General features: G+C 29.2%; 2 long non-coding RNA genes across 4 annotated transcripts; one reads left to right on the forward strand and one right to left on the reverse strand.

The window, feature by feature from the left end:
- Positions 1 to 6328: 6328 nt before the first annotated feature.
- Positions 6329 to 7785, forward strand: LOC121128040 (uncharacterized). Its single transcript, XR_005868015.2, has 3 exons — positions 6329 to 6426; positions 6483 to 6766; positions 6818 to 7785. It is a non-coding gene; the product is annotated as an uncharacterized lncRNA (long non-coding RNA).
- Positions 7786 to 7940: 155 nt separating this feature from the next.
- LOC121128039 (uncharacterized) lies at positions 7941 to 13051 on the reverse strand. 3 transcript variants are annotated; one of them, XR_011783200.1, is made up of 3 exons: positions 11516 to 11784; positions 8183 to 9829; positions 7941 to 8119 (listed from the first exon to the last, which is right to left on the reverse strand). It is a non-coding gene; the product is annotated as an uncharacterized lncRNA (long non-coding RNA). The 3 variants fall into 3 exon arrangements; XR_011783201.1 differs by having other exon boundaries at positions 8183 to 9766; positions 11516 to 11782; XR_005868014.2 differs by having other exon boundaries at positions 8183 to 13051.
- Between the last annotated feature and the right edge of the window lie 437 nt (positions 13052 to 13488).

The following is a 13488-nucleotide window of genomic DNA, read 5'->3' on the forward strand; positions in this document are numbered from 1 at the left end:
GGTTTTTGTATTAACTTGTGCTTCTTTTTAATTATCAAAGATCTCCTTCAAACTTTTGTATGGAAATATATTTAAAGAGAAATACAAAAACGAAAAATTACCAGATATTATCTATACAGAAATTAAGTTTATGGACAATAGGGGATGATATGTAATTGGTATGATTTTCAAAACTACTTAAAACAAAGCTTCAAATGTGTATTATCATTATAAAACATAATATTTTTTTCAGTAGTAGTATTTATACATAATTAATAGTATGTAATCTATAGTTACTCCAACCAGCACCTATTGCAAATAATGTTGATTACTGTACTATAGTAGGACCGAGAACTACAATTTAAGCATTTATTTGAGGGACCAGAACCTCCATGGCCCAAAAATGATTTTGGCTTATAGTAATCTTGGCCAATAAAAGTCCAACTCTGATCTTTAAGGACCAGAAAAATACCAATATGTTGTTACTATTCACATGTCGATGACTAACTTTTTGAGTTCTTATTATAAGTGAATTATTTTTTTTGTACATTTTCGTATTTCCATTTCATTACTTAGAAATTACTTATTAGAGATTTCAAATCATTAACATAAAAGCAAATATTAAGTTAGACATAGGATGATTTTTGAGCATGTTTTGTCATAATTGGTTTTTTTTTTTGCATCTAGTTTTAGCCATTGTAGGTTAATTATTTATTAATCAATTCGAGTTACCAATACTTTAGTTATTAAGTACAGTTTAGTAATTTTGTCAAGATGACCATTTAAAAAAGAAGAGTTATTTTTTAAAATAACTCCCTTGACTATCCTTGAATAAATATATCTTTTTTACTTAATGTAATGACTAACTTTACAAAAATTGTATCACTCTTTTTAGCAAGAACATAAGACATAATAGATGTTAAGTGTTATTATTGTGCATCGCTTGGCCATAAAAATTAAACAGGATTTTTTTTTCCCCATTTTCTTCTATTTTCTTATTATTTAATATAAAATATCATAGTAAAAATCGAAATTTCTAAAATATATATCCAATATCGATAAAAAATGTAACTTGTAACTGATCTATTGAAATCTCATGAGATCAGCTAAGCAAATCTCTTCCCAAACATTCTTCAAATTTTCAGGGTGACCACGTTAATCTTTCACATTTATTAAAATTATAATTTTTCTACGAATTTTTTTTTTTTTTTAATAATTATTTATAATGAAAACTATATTTTTATTTTTTATCAATTTAAACATAATATTTTAATGTATGAAATAAATCAAATTGACTGAACATTAATGCAAAAAATAAGAGTGTTTTTTATCAATCTTGAAAGCCTAATATTTGATAGTTTTTTTCATTAACGAGGATCACTTTTACAAAATCTCCTTTGAGAAATAAGAGGTTGAAAATTATATGAATTTTTAATACATTAATATTATGATAAACATGACAGTTTTAAGGTTTTTTGACATTTCAAGACGCAATTTTTATTACGTCTTGTTTAAATGTCACATTTATAAACTTCAAATGTTGTATTATTTGCATAATTCATAGTAATTAAAAGAGAATGTTCCCTTAAATGCTTTTTGTTGCAAATATGAAACATAACAACGAAATTTAATAAAATATTCAAGGGAAATATATCAAACTACAAGTTGTTAAACATTTCCAAATAAATATTTCTAATTTTGATCCATTGTTGGAGATGCAACTTGAAATAGAAATAAATGTAAATGTGTTTTAATATAAATATACATAATTATAAAAATTGGGTACATTTCTTAGCTCACTGATTTTTTTGGGGTTGGCAACCTCAAAAATGAATTTCCTTTTCTTTAGCTTATTGTTATTATTTAATTACCGAGGAGGTGTGTTCATAAATGTCAACCTCGAGGATTTGTTGTAGAGTTATCTCCTTGTTGGACTCCAAGAAGAATTGAGGATTGACATCGGAGTAATTCAATCCTATGTCCTTACTTATTTACTTCTCCCCCTAAGTTACAGCTGCTTGTAGCTGATATAATGAAACGCCATGATGGCTTAGCTGATTTCCTCAAAACATTCTTTAAATTTGTCAAGGTGACCACGTGAATTATTTATTTTCTTTTATAGAAAAAAACGGGAGGGCATATTTTTTAAACTCTTTTCAAAATCCTACAGATTAGCATCACTGATAATATTTATCAAGACATCCGCTAAATAGGTAAAAGTTAACAGTAAGAGATTATTCAATTTTGAAAGGCCAAGAAAATAGAAAGGAAAAAATGTAAATCTATCATAATTTTTGAAAAAATCGAAAATCATATTTAGGTCAATGCTACAAAAAACCATAAAAATACTGAATTGACCATATTCAGGGGATATTATTTTAGGGGGACATTTGTATTCTACCAAGTGCCCATTTTTTTTTTTTTTTACCTTTTATTAGCTCTATGAAATTTTATTTCACCTGAAAAAAATTATTTCAAGTCAAAATAAAAAGTAATGCGTCTAAGGATTAAAAAAAAAAGAAATAAGTTCTTAGAGAACATGTACAAAGTACAAACTCGGGAGGAGAGGTTTTGAAATTACGAACAAAAGCCATAATAAAGTAACTAAATTTTGCGTACCAATTGTGAAGATAGTGAAGTGTGGGGAGCAAAAAAAATCCCAAAAACTTGCATACGTATTTTGTAAATGGCACACTTAGCTTACCTTTGCAGTTTGTTCAAAGTAATAAAGTAAAATTACACCTTCTGGCATATTATAATAACATAAAACATAGTTGTTTTTTTTTAATTTCATCATAAATTTAACATGCATAAATAAATAAAATACTTCATTAATTTAACTTCCCTTGAGTGAAAGTATTCATCTACTTCTAATAAATATGAATGTATTTTGCATTCTGGCAAAAAAGTATTGGGAATTGTTAATTTAAATTGCCCGCTGTGGAGGGATTTAAAACTTCCCTTTTTCTAGGTTGGCAGCACTTTCTTTCATTATGATGCCAAGTTTGAGCGTGATCTGTAGACCAATTTGCTTGCAACAGTTGTATAAGTCAGTCTACCTTACTAGTGCTATTTTTTGGGGCGTCCTTATCTCATTCATTTGGAAAATGTTACCAAAGCCGCCACTAAAACTATTAAAAATCTTTCTTGGCTCAGATTTCAGAGGCAAAAGACTGAAGGTTTTCATTATACATCAAGGATACATCGAATTGTGAGAATTGGCACCTGAAACCATCAATCACAATAGCGATTTTTTTTAAATACAAAAACATTCCTATTGTTAACTGTGATTGTGAGAGAGTTTTCAGTGTCATATACCGAAATAGTCCCGTTAGACGGAGAGTCATGTCAAGGATATTATGATAGTGAAATGGAACATTGATTTATGAAGATAGGTAAATGTTATCATAAATCATACAAATATTATTATTATTATTTACGTGAGTCATCGTCAGACGGGATTTGTTATTTGGTACGTACGACATCACATTTGAAACCCTCTCGGCATGAAATTTAACAATAGAAGTGTTTTTGTAAGTTTTTTATAAGTCAACAAAATCTCAGAAGCTCACCTTTTTCTATTAATAATAACGAAGGAAAAATATGTTAACTCTTTAGTAGTTCTTCATAAATACATTGAATGATGACATAAATAAATAGTTGTATTTGAATTTTTAAACAGCTATAAGTCTGACATTGGAATATTTTGGATTTAAAAAATTAAGGTAAATATTTATAAACAATATATATATAACTGACTATAATTATCCGTCTAAATCTTCTAAATTAATTTTATAATAGTATTTTTTTATTAAAAAAATAGTTATATCTTGTAAAATTGGAAAAGTTGCTTGAAAATATGTTAAGAGCATAAGAAGCATCTTTTCATCGATTTCCTAGCAAAAATGGAGAGCTTTGAAAGTAGTAATTTATGAATTGTTTTATTTAATAATATTAAAAATTAAATGATTAAAAAACACTTTATTATACAATAACTATCAAACACAACCAACAATAAGTTTAAACAATATATATAAGTTTTTAAAAATTGTATTATAAAAGTATGAAAAATAATCATCACTATATTTTACACAAACTTCTTTATTTGGTTAGGTTTTGCGGTTTAAAATCAAATAGTTAGAGACTATTTAGAACAGAATATGTAAATAGTAGGTTTGTAGTTGAATTAATATAATATTAACGTTTTTAAAATGACAATACGCTTCGTTTAATTGGACTCTATCCCGTTGTTCCGATTGTTTATAATAGGTATCCATATTTCTCAATAGTTGGATTCTGAATTGTCATCTAACTTTCCTTAAATATTGATGAAGCAAAATCATTATATATTTCTTAATAACTATATGAAGTTCGAGCAAGCAATTAAATTGACCAGTCACAGTGTCCATTATTTTAGAAGAAGATTTCAGAAACACTAAATCTGAAATGTAATAATCATCTCAACACAATAATTCAAATTAAGGAGCTCACAAATGCCATAATCTGATAAACTTCAGTAATGGATTTTTCATTTTTCCTTAAGCTTTAATTCTATACTATTTGAAAAATTTGAAATGTCAAATTTATAGATTATCTATCAAGACGTTCCAACTCATAAAATATATTGATATGAGGATTATGCCGAGTCAATGATGGGATCAACTGTAAAGGAAACGACTAAAGGAGTTCCCATATGTTTCCCAAGATTACGTCAACTGTTGTCTGGAATTTAGGAAAAATGACAAGGGAAAAAATGGCAATGTAAAAAATGTTAAGGAAAAAATGGCAAGATTCTTTTAAACTGATATAATATCTATCACCAATATAATACATAATAAGAGAAAAGAAAAATATTGGTTCTAATGGAAGGAGTGCAAATCACTTATTTCTCCGTTATTAATCACAACATTATTAGACATGATTGACTATTCATATTGGACAAGATTCCCCCAAGGAAGGAGTCGACTCTTCTCTTTTGAGGCTTAGCTTAGTTTTCTTCTTCCGATAATGCTTCAATCTGCCATAATTCCCGTAGAAATTGAAATTCAAGCGTCTCCTGTTGAGGATATAGTATCTCGGATCCCTTCTTTCGTACTAATTCATAGAGAATATGGAAGTATTTCAGTCTTTAATTAATGAAGAACGATCTAAGCATATGAAAAACACTTCTAAATTAAAAATGTGTTGCTTCATTTATCCAATTGTTTGAGTGTATTATGTTTGATATGTTTCAACATTAAAATAATAATTAATATATCATATTCATGCTATGATAATCCTAAGCAAATTTATTTATTTTATAACAAATTGATAGATGTAACTTTTAGAATTTTTTCCAATGGAATAAGATCTAAATTACTTGAAAGTTACACATTTTTAAACATCCATAAGCCGAAAATAACGATTGAAATTACTAATTTGATATATATTTTATTCATAAAACGAACTTTTTAAGGGCCTTTAAAAAAATATTAGTCTATTTATGATGACCAGAAGTGGAATAATACCCACTATGATCAAAATTTATATTGTATTTCTCTGTAATTGAAAGGTAAACCTGAGTCAAATAGACAACAGTTTCACAAATACCAAACTTTTAAAATACAATATAGTTAAGAGAAATATAAGGCATCTGAAATCTTTGAGGACCTGAAACCTTCCCATAGAGTTGACTCCAGTAATACGTACCTAAATAAACCAAATTATATAATTATATGAGTGTCGAATAAATTATTTTAGAGCCGTATCTGTCGTCATAAAATGTCTATTTACATATATTCAATGGAATTAAACATTGACAAAGGAATTTACATTGATATATGTTTTACAAGTTAATGCAGTTGGAGCTGGATTCTCATTCTAAAATGAAATGAATGAATATATAGAGTTATAATATTCATATTCTTTGATGAATATCACTGAAGATCATTATTATTTATTAAAAACGTAGTGAAAACTAGAAAAATACACTTAAAAATTCTTTGAAAGAGCCTATAAGTCACTTTTTATGGTTCTCATACTTGGCTTGATTCATAAGAAGTCAATCCTCTCGATGGTTTGTCCCTCCAGAGCCAACCACCTCTTCTTCTGGCACATCCTGGATCATAACGAAGTGGAAATCGCTGCTCTTGAAATATTTTGCAAATACTAGTCCCTCAATCTAAGAGTCTTGTCCAATATGAATAGTCCATCATGTCTAATGATATTGTAATTAATAACGGAGAATTAAGTGATTAGCACTCCTTCGATTAGAACCAATGTCGTGTTTGTTTATTTTTCTTCTCTCTTATTATATATTATATTGGTGATATATATTATCAGCTTAAATAATCTTGCCATTTTTTCCTTCACATTTTTCCTTGCACCGTTGTCTGACGCCAGTGTATTTTTTAGCTATTTTAATAATATTTCATCTTTATAAATTGCAATATGAATATTGCGGTATTCGTAAGTTGTAAGATAGTTATTAATTATTATTACAATTTATACCAATGAATTCTTAGATACGGAAGGGAGGACTCTTGCAACCATTCCAAACAAGTCTACCAAGTAGGATCCATTTTCACTTCACGTAGAAAATTTGACTACACTGTATTCTGTTATATAAGTATAAGTTCATCCAAGTAATGGGAAAACTTTGTATCGCACCTGGATGACTTTGTGGTTACAGGGTAAATAAGTCTGACAAGATCCTCCTCCCACCAAAAAGATATTTCTATATTTTTCCAAAGAATAAGAAATGACGGAAGTCTTTGGATATAACAATCTTTTAACAATTAGCCATTCAGTATGTTAAAATGTACATGCATCAATAATCATGCATATTTCAATTTTTCAGGTACAAGAACAAGAAACTTACATTTCAACTACTGAAACACATCATTGACAACAATCATATTAATAAGTGTGATATTTTATTGGACATACTGTCCTGTTTGAATTCCTTGTCTACTTCCGATTTTGTTTCTGAAAATTCAACTGAAACCAATGTTGAAGATGAAATAGAATCAGTTATTAAGCGTCTCCAAAGCCTCAATCCTCATTTGGATGAACATCAAGAAAAAAAAACTTAGCTTCCTGACAGAATAATTATCCCTTCTTCTAAAAAATCCTTCACAGAGGAGGTACACTACATCCATGTAGGTTTTTTTCTACGTTATGGAAAAGTTTTTCAACTGCATTATACAGAGAGCTCCACAAAGATGTCCTTACTCTTCCCATTTTATATCGACTTTCAGAACTGTCAAAATCACTTAATTTATAATCAAGACTTTGGGAAACAACCGTTAAATATCTGAAGACTCGTTTGAACTCTTTTCAAAAACATTGGTATTGTGTTTGATGAAACGTACTCCACAAGACGAGTCGTTTCTCTGGAGAGTTTTTTGACTAAAATAAGATGAAGAGATATCCAAGACAATATTTTTCGTTCTGATTAAGAGCCTTCATTCTACTTATAACGACATGATTACAATGCATCCCGTATCCAAATTGAATGCTGAAACTGTAAAAATTGTTTTTGATTAAGTTGCCGAAGTCGTTTCTCAAATTGGATTCAAAGATTTCGAAAAATAAGATGGTAACCCTGATCGTTTGAAAAATGTGTCAGAGGAGAGCAGCTACGTTCTTATGCCTTTTCATTAGATCTTCTACAATCAGCGGTGACGACGGAGAGAATGAGATGAACAAGGACATAGGCAACAATTACTCCGATGTCGTTCCTCAATCATATTTTGAGTCCAACAAAGAATTATAATTATAACTCTATAATAAATCTTCAGGGTTACTCTTTGTTTTAAATCTATATACCTTTTTATTATTGTGCACTCTTTTATACCGTAACTCCGAAGGTAGATCAAAATCAAAAGTTTTTCAGTATAGGAATGATTGACATAAAAAATGGTAGAAGAAATTCTTTTAAATCGTTTTCGGTTTTACACATCAGAATAAATAATTATTCATTAAAAATAATAATACTTTATTATAAATGTTTTTTATTACATAAGTAATTACATGATATCGAAATTATATAATTCATGTGCATTGTAAGGAGTGCGTTACTTTTTGCATCCGGAACAAGTACAATTTGTGCATGAACATTTTCCACACTCTTTTCCACATGAGCATTGTCCACAGGGGTCTATAAAAATAAATATATAAAATAAGAACCTCTAAATTATCAATCCCTATAATATATACTTACTAGGCATTTTGATCAGATGTGTTTTAGTAGAATATAGTATACTGTTGAAAAATATTTTTGTATTGATAAACAAAATCAAGCAGCACTCTCTTAAGTAGTTTTCCTTCAAAAATGTATAGCTATATATTAGGGTGGTCTAAAAAATATGAATGTTGTACAACTTATATTATTTAATGGTTTCATTAGCTGTGTGAATTTTTTGATTTTTTTGAAGCTTTTGTATTTCTGCGTCAAATATACAAAATGATTATATCTGATGTCCTGATACTGAACTTCAAACGTCAGGCCTGATATTTCTTAAAGATTTACAATCATCATAAATAATCAAATAGATAAGGGTTAAGAGGGGATTTTTGGAAGGATATATCTTATCAATTGTGCACAAGGGGGGACTATGCTATCAAAATTGAACTGTATTGAATAAGTATACAAGTAAGACACATTTAAGAAAACTGAATGACAAGACTTATAGACTTTACAAGTCAAAAATATATATCCCTAGTTGATTGTTATACTTAATATTGCTATAACATTTAAAAAAGTACCAAGAATCTTACCAATAACTACAAAACTTTGAAAAGAAGTAACTCATAAATACTTTGTTTTTGTTATGTGAATTTAAATTCTCTTGGGTTGGGAAAAAGGAAATGGCAAATTTTTCAAAATTTAATCATTGGATTTTCACTCCCCCAAAACAAAACAAAAAAACATTTAAAATTACAATACTTCTATATTTTGAAAGGGGAAAGTTGTTATGGTTTGAAAATAATATTATACAAAGTTTTTAGAAATAGATTCTTTTATTTGTCTGTTTCCAAATGATAAACGTATATACGTCTACACTTATGCTCGATGTGGTAGGCCACCTGCATAGATTTTACTAACGGTTAAGAAATTCCTGAAATCACAAAATCAAACGTTGGATGTGTGAATGCAAGTTTTTCGTCGTTTGCCAAAAAAATATTAATTCATTAACAAAAAAAATGGAAACATAAACCCTTGAAATATATTGTCTTAAACAGTTGTTCTCAAACTTTCTCCGAACTACCTTTAATGATACGTGGAGGTTTGAGCTGGGAGGAGGGGGAGTAGAACCCTGTCTAACTCAAATTTTCTTGTCAAAATTAGTAATACGGAGTTGCTACCCAAAACTTGTAGTAGCAGAACGTATTAAATAATAATAATTTTTATGAAATAAAGAAAAACAACTCAAACTTAATTTTTCATAGATTTAAATACGATATTTAGCAAAAAAATATTCAAAATTATATCAATCAATAACAGCCTTGACGCGCTGGCGAACAGATTAGCACCTCTTGACGATGAAAGCTGTGTCTACAGCGTGACACTGTCATGTTGGCAGCTCCGAATCAATTTAAATTTGGATGAGAGGTGAGGCAGACATTATTCTTCAAGACGTCCCAAACTGCCAAGTCTGGGATAAAGGAGTGTCACATGGATCCAGGCCAGAAGTCAACCATATTGTTGCTGAAGAATTTTTGTTTATTCCAGACCCTATGGGTACTGGCACGAAGGAGATCGCACATGCGTTGCCTTTTTTGATGTTGCTCCGACGTTTTTCCACTTAGAGACATGGAATAATAACAAAAGTTTTGGGTAGCCATTCTGAATACTTTTATAGTTTGTCTAAAAAAATTCAAATAAAATGTTTTTTTTTATAAAAAAACGATCATCCCAAATTTTACATAACATTGACATTTAATTTAAATAGTTTGAGAGCCACTGATCTAGGATATCATTTACGAGCTGATTAAAAGAAAATTCTCTGGTTAATTAAGAAAATATATAATATAATTCAAAATTCTAACGAGAGCCTTATCAAAACTAAACATCAATTTATATATTTTCTAAAGCGGTTAAGATCATCGTAAGAATTTTCCTGAAGCAACAAAAAAACAAATGAAAAATAATATATGATTAAATAATTTGTATAACTTTATTTATTATATCAAAGATTGACATTTACTTTAATGAAAAATGGAAAACTTCCAACACCTGGTATTTGGTGGCATCGTTGAATTTTAAAATATTGCTCCACCTTCTGAGGGCAAGACTTCAACTTCCCAAACATAAATATTTTTTGGACCTCCCTACTATATATGCTACAGTATGTTTCATTATAAGTTATTGAAATTTAATCCTTGGAATATATAAATATTTACAGAAATGCAGATTAAACTAGTTTCCTATATATTATAGTTTATAGAACATATAATGTTATGAATATGAATATACGGGTTATATGATTGTATTATTTGTGTTTTTCTTCAATAAGTAGTGATGTTAATCTGTAGCATTTTGAGCTTGTTTGAAAAAAGAAAATTAACATTGTAACCTTGACAATTTGAACAATGTTTTAGAGGAGTGTAACTTAGTTCTCGTTACGTTTTATTAGAACAGCTACAAGCAGCTTTGACTCCGATTTCGATCTTGAGTTCTAATCCGAGTCCATCAAGTAACAATTATAACTACGCAACAAATCCTCACGGTTACTCTCCGTCCTTTATGAGTACACACGAATGTTCCGTCAGGTTTTGAATATAATAGGAAAATACATTAACTACTCAGGAGTTTAATTATAATGACAACATCCGAGGAAAAAAAACTTCACTCTTCAAATTACAACTTTCAAAAAAGGAGGCCAGCGACAACATTAACTCAATTTACATCACTACTTATGATCAAGGACGGGGAAACTGTCTAAATCCTAAAAAGTTTAAATCAAAAAGAAAAGTATATGTTAGTAACTTAAATAGACAACATATCTTCTAAAAAAGATCGCTAAATAAAGTTTAGAGGTCCATACTTGCTACTAAGTTTTCATTTTCAAAATTTGCGGAACACTTATTTTGTACAAATGAATTTAAGCCAGAAAAAGGAAATTAAATTTGAGCGCACAATACAAAACTAATTTCAGTATTTCTTTCAGTCGTTTGATTTCTGAAATATCTGGGATTACTGTAATTTGGGATTATTATCGTTCATAGTCATTTTTTACCCCTCAAATAATAAAAAAATTAAAAGTAGGATTGATAAAACTTATATCAAAGTGTTTTTTTTATGATTAAAATGTTTTTTATTGATTCTTTATGATATGATATAATTACATTTTTAGGCTGAAAATTGATAAAAAAACAACACTCTTCTTAAGACGCATATAAATTATTCATAACACATTTATAGCTTATATTATAGAAGAATATTTCATGTATAATTTAAAAAAATCAATTTAGAAAATATGCATTTCTAAGGATTTTTATTCCATTTTGTATTTTTTAAGTCATCCCATTTTGAAATATTAAAATTATCTACTTATCGTTAATGGATGACTTTATTGTTTCTATCCTGATATCTTGTTCTCAAGGAAGGAGTCCATTCTACTCCCTTATGAAATTTGGTAGAATTCCTTGGATGAATTCTCCTCCTGCCGTCCCTCGTAGAATTCGGAATCCGAACATCTCTTCAGATCAAGTTAGAAGTATCTTCCTTCGTTTGCCCTGATATTCCTTTTTCAGGGCATGACGTCATGAAATTGGCATTGAAATCGGGGAAAATATGATGATAATGTTGACTCATCACATTTTTTAACTGATTCCATTATTTATGGTGGTGTATTAGCAAATAGTCAACTAGAAATGGAGCTTGAGTAAAAATCAAGTTATTGAGAAATTCCCACTTTATTTATTTACCTCATAAATATTAACGGCCAAATAGTTAGTAGGGATATTTATTCCATTATGGGATTTATGTTCAAATTTAAGGGATGGGATACTCAAGAATATTAGCTATAAATTATAATTTAGATCCTTCCATTAATTAATGTGACTCCAATTGGCCCCGTTATGACCTTTTGAATATAATTGGTCATATTCATAGCCTCAGTTAATATTTATTAAAGCTGAGTTGCATAAAAATAAAGCGAGTTGATCCGATCTAGCTTTACCTTCAGAGGAACAATATTATTATTATATCTGTATTATACACTATTATTATAATTATAGTATTATTTATACGATTACTGATTAGGCACCATTACTATTATCCAAACGTTATAAATTATTTCCGACATTTTTACCACCTCCTATTTCGATATTTGACCTTTTCATCTTGACGTGATACTTCGTTGTGTGGACAAGGAAGAGAAAGAGATTGTTTCCCCATTTTTGCAAAATGGTATGCAATTTCTAATTAGGACCTAAAAAATCCTGTGAATAAAGAGGCCCATGCTCTAATTAGTTTTTTTTTCCCCAAGAAGTTACATTTTGTAGGGATCAGTCCTTGGAAATGGCGACAGTTTTCAAAGATTCTCTCGTAATCTCTTGAAACATTTTTCTTGAATGGGTGAAAAAGAAGACAGGATGAAGCTCTTTATTGAAGGGAAGCTTCTCAAAAATGTGAATCCTATCACTTTTTCTTTCTAAATGGGAATGTCCAAAAGTACCCTTGGTCGTTTACATACTCATTATCTGGAAAATGGCCTTACTTTGAAGACAAATAGATCTGTTGAGAATCCATCAAACAACCCTTACAATATGCGCGACGGGAATGTATCAAGATATTTCTTGAAAACCTCATGATGAGCATGGCGTTTTTATTCCTGGAAGGTTACCTTCTCCTTCAGACATATGTAAAGATCATTCGGAAACTTTAGCCTTCTTGTTTAGGGAGTCCATCATAAAAAAAAATACTTTAGACGATTAGACATTAAAAATTGATAGTTCCATAAAAATCATTTGGATTGTGTTCAAATGAAAAGAAAAGACTACAACAGACGAGTCAGTTATGCTAAATATAATAAGAATGAAGTTCAATGGTTGACAATGGACATTTTTATCTATTCAAGAAGAACGCCTCCAAAATTTTCTTCAAAACAAGATAGAGTTAAATGGTTCAATTGGTAAAAAAATTATATCTGAATACTTAAGTAAGATAAAAGGAATAAAAGAATATCACGTATTTATGTTCTCCCCTGATCATCCTGGAATTGTAAGAATGAATGAGTGGTCCAACAGTAAATAAATTAAATCGTTATGGATATTAAAGAAAATCATTTCATCTAAGGAATTAGCAATTTCGATTCCTGAAGATTATTTATAAGAAGAAGCTTTTTTAATAGAAGAAAGGAAATAATAAGAAAAAAATAAAGCTCCTCTGATCAATTGTGAGACTAAGAGGAAATTTTTAATATAAGAACTTATGGAGCACTCTTTAAGCCTTCTATCCATATCAATCTCGTCCCCCTCAAGTCATCTTTCTTCCCCATATTCTCCTTCAACCTTGAATCC

Source organism: Lepeophtheirus salmonis, chromosome 13, assembly GCF_016086655.4.
Source record: "Lepeophtheirus salmonis chromosome 13, UVic_Lsal_1.4, whole genome shotgun sequence".
NCBI lineage: Eukaryota > Metazoa > Arthropoda > Copepoda > Siphonostomatoida > Caligidae > Lepeophtheirus > Lepeophtheirus salmonis.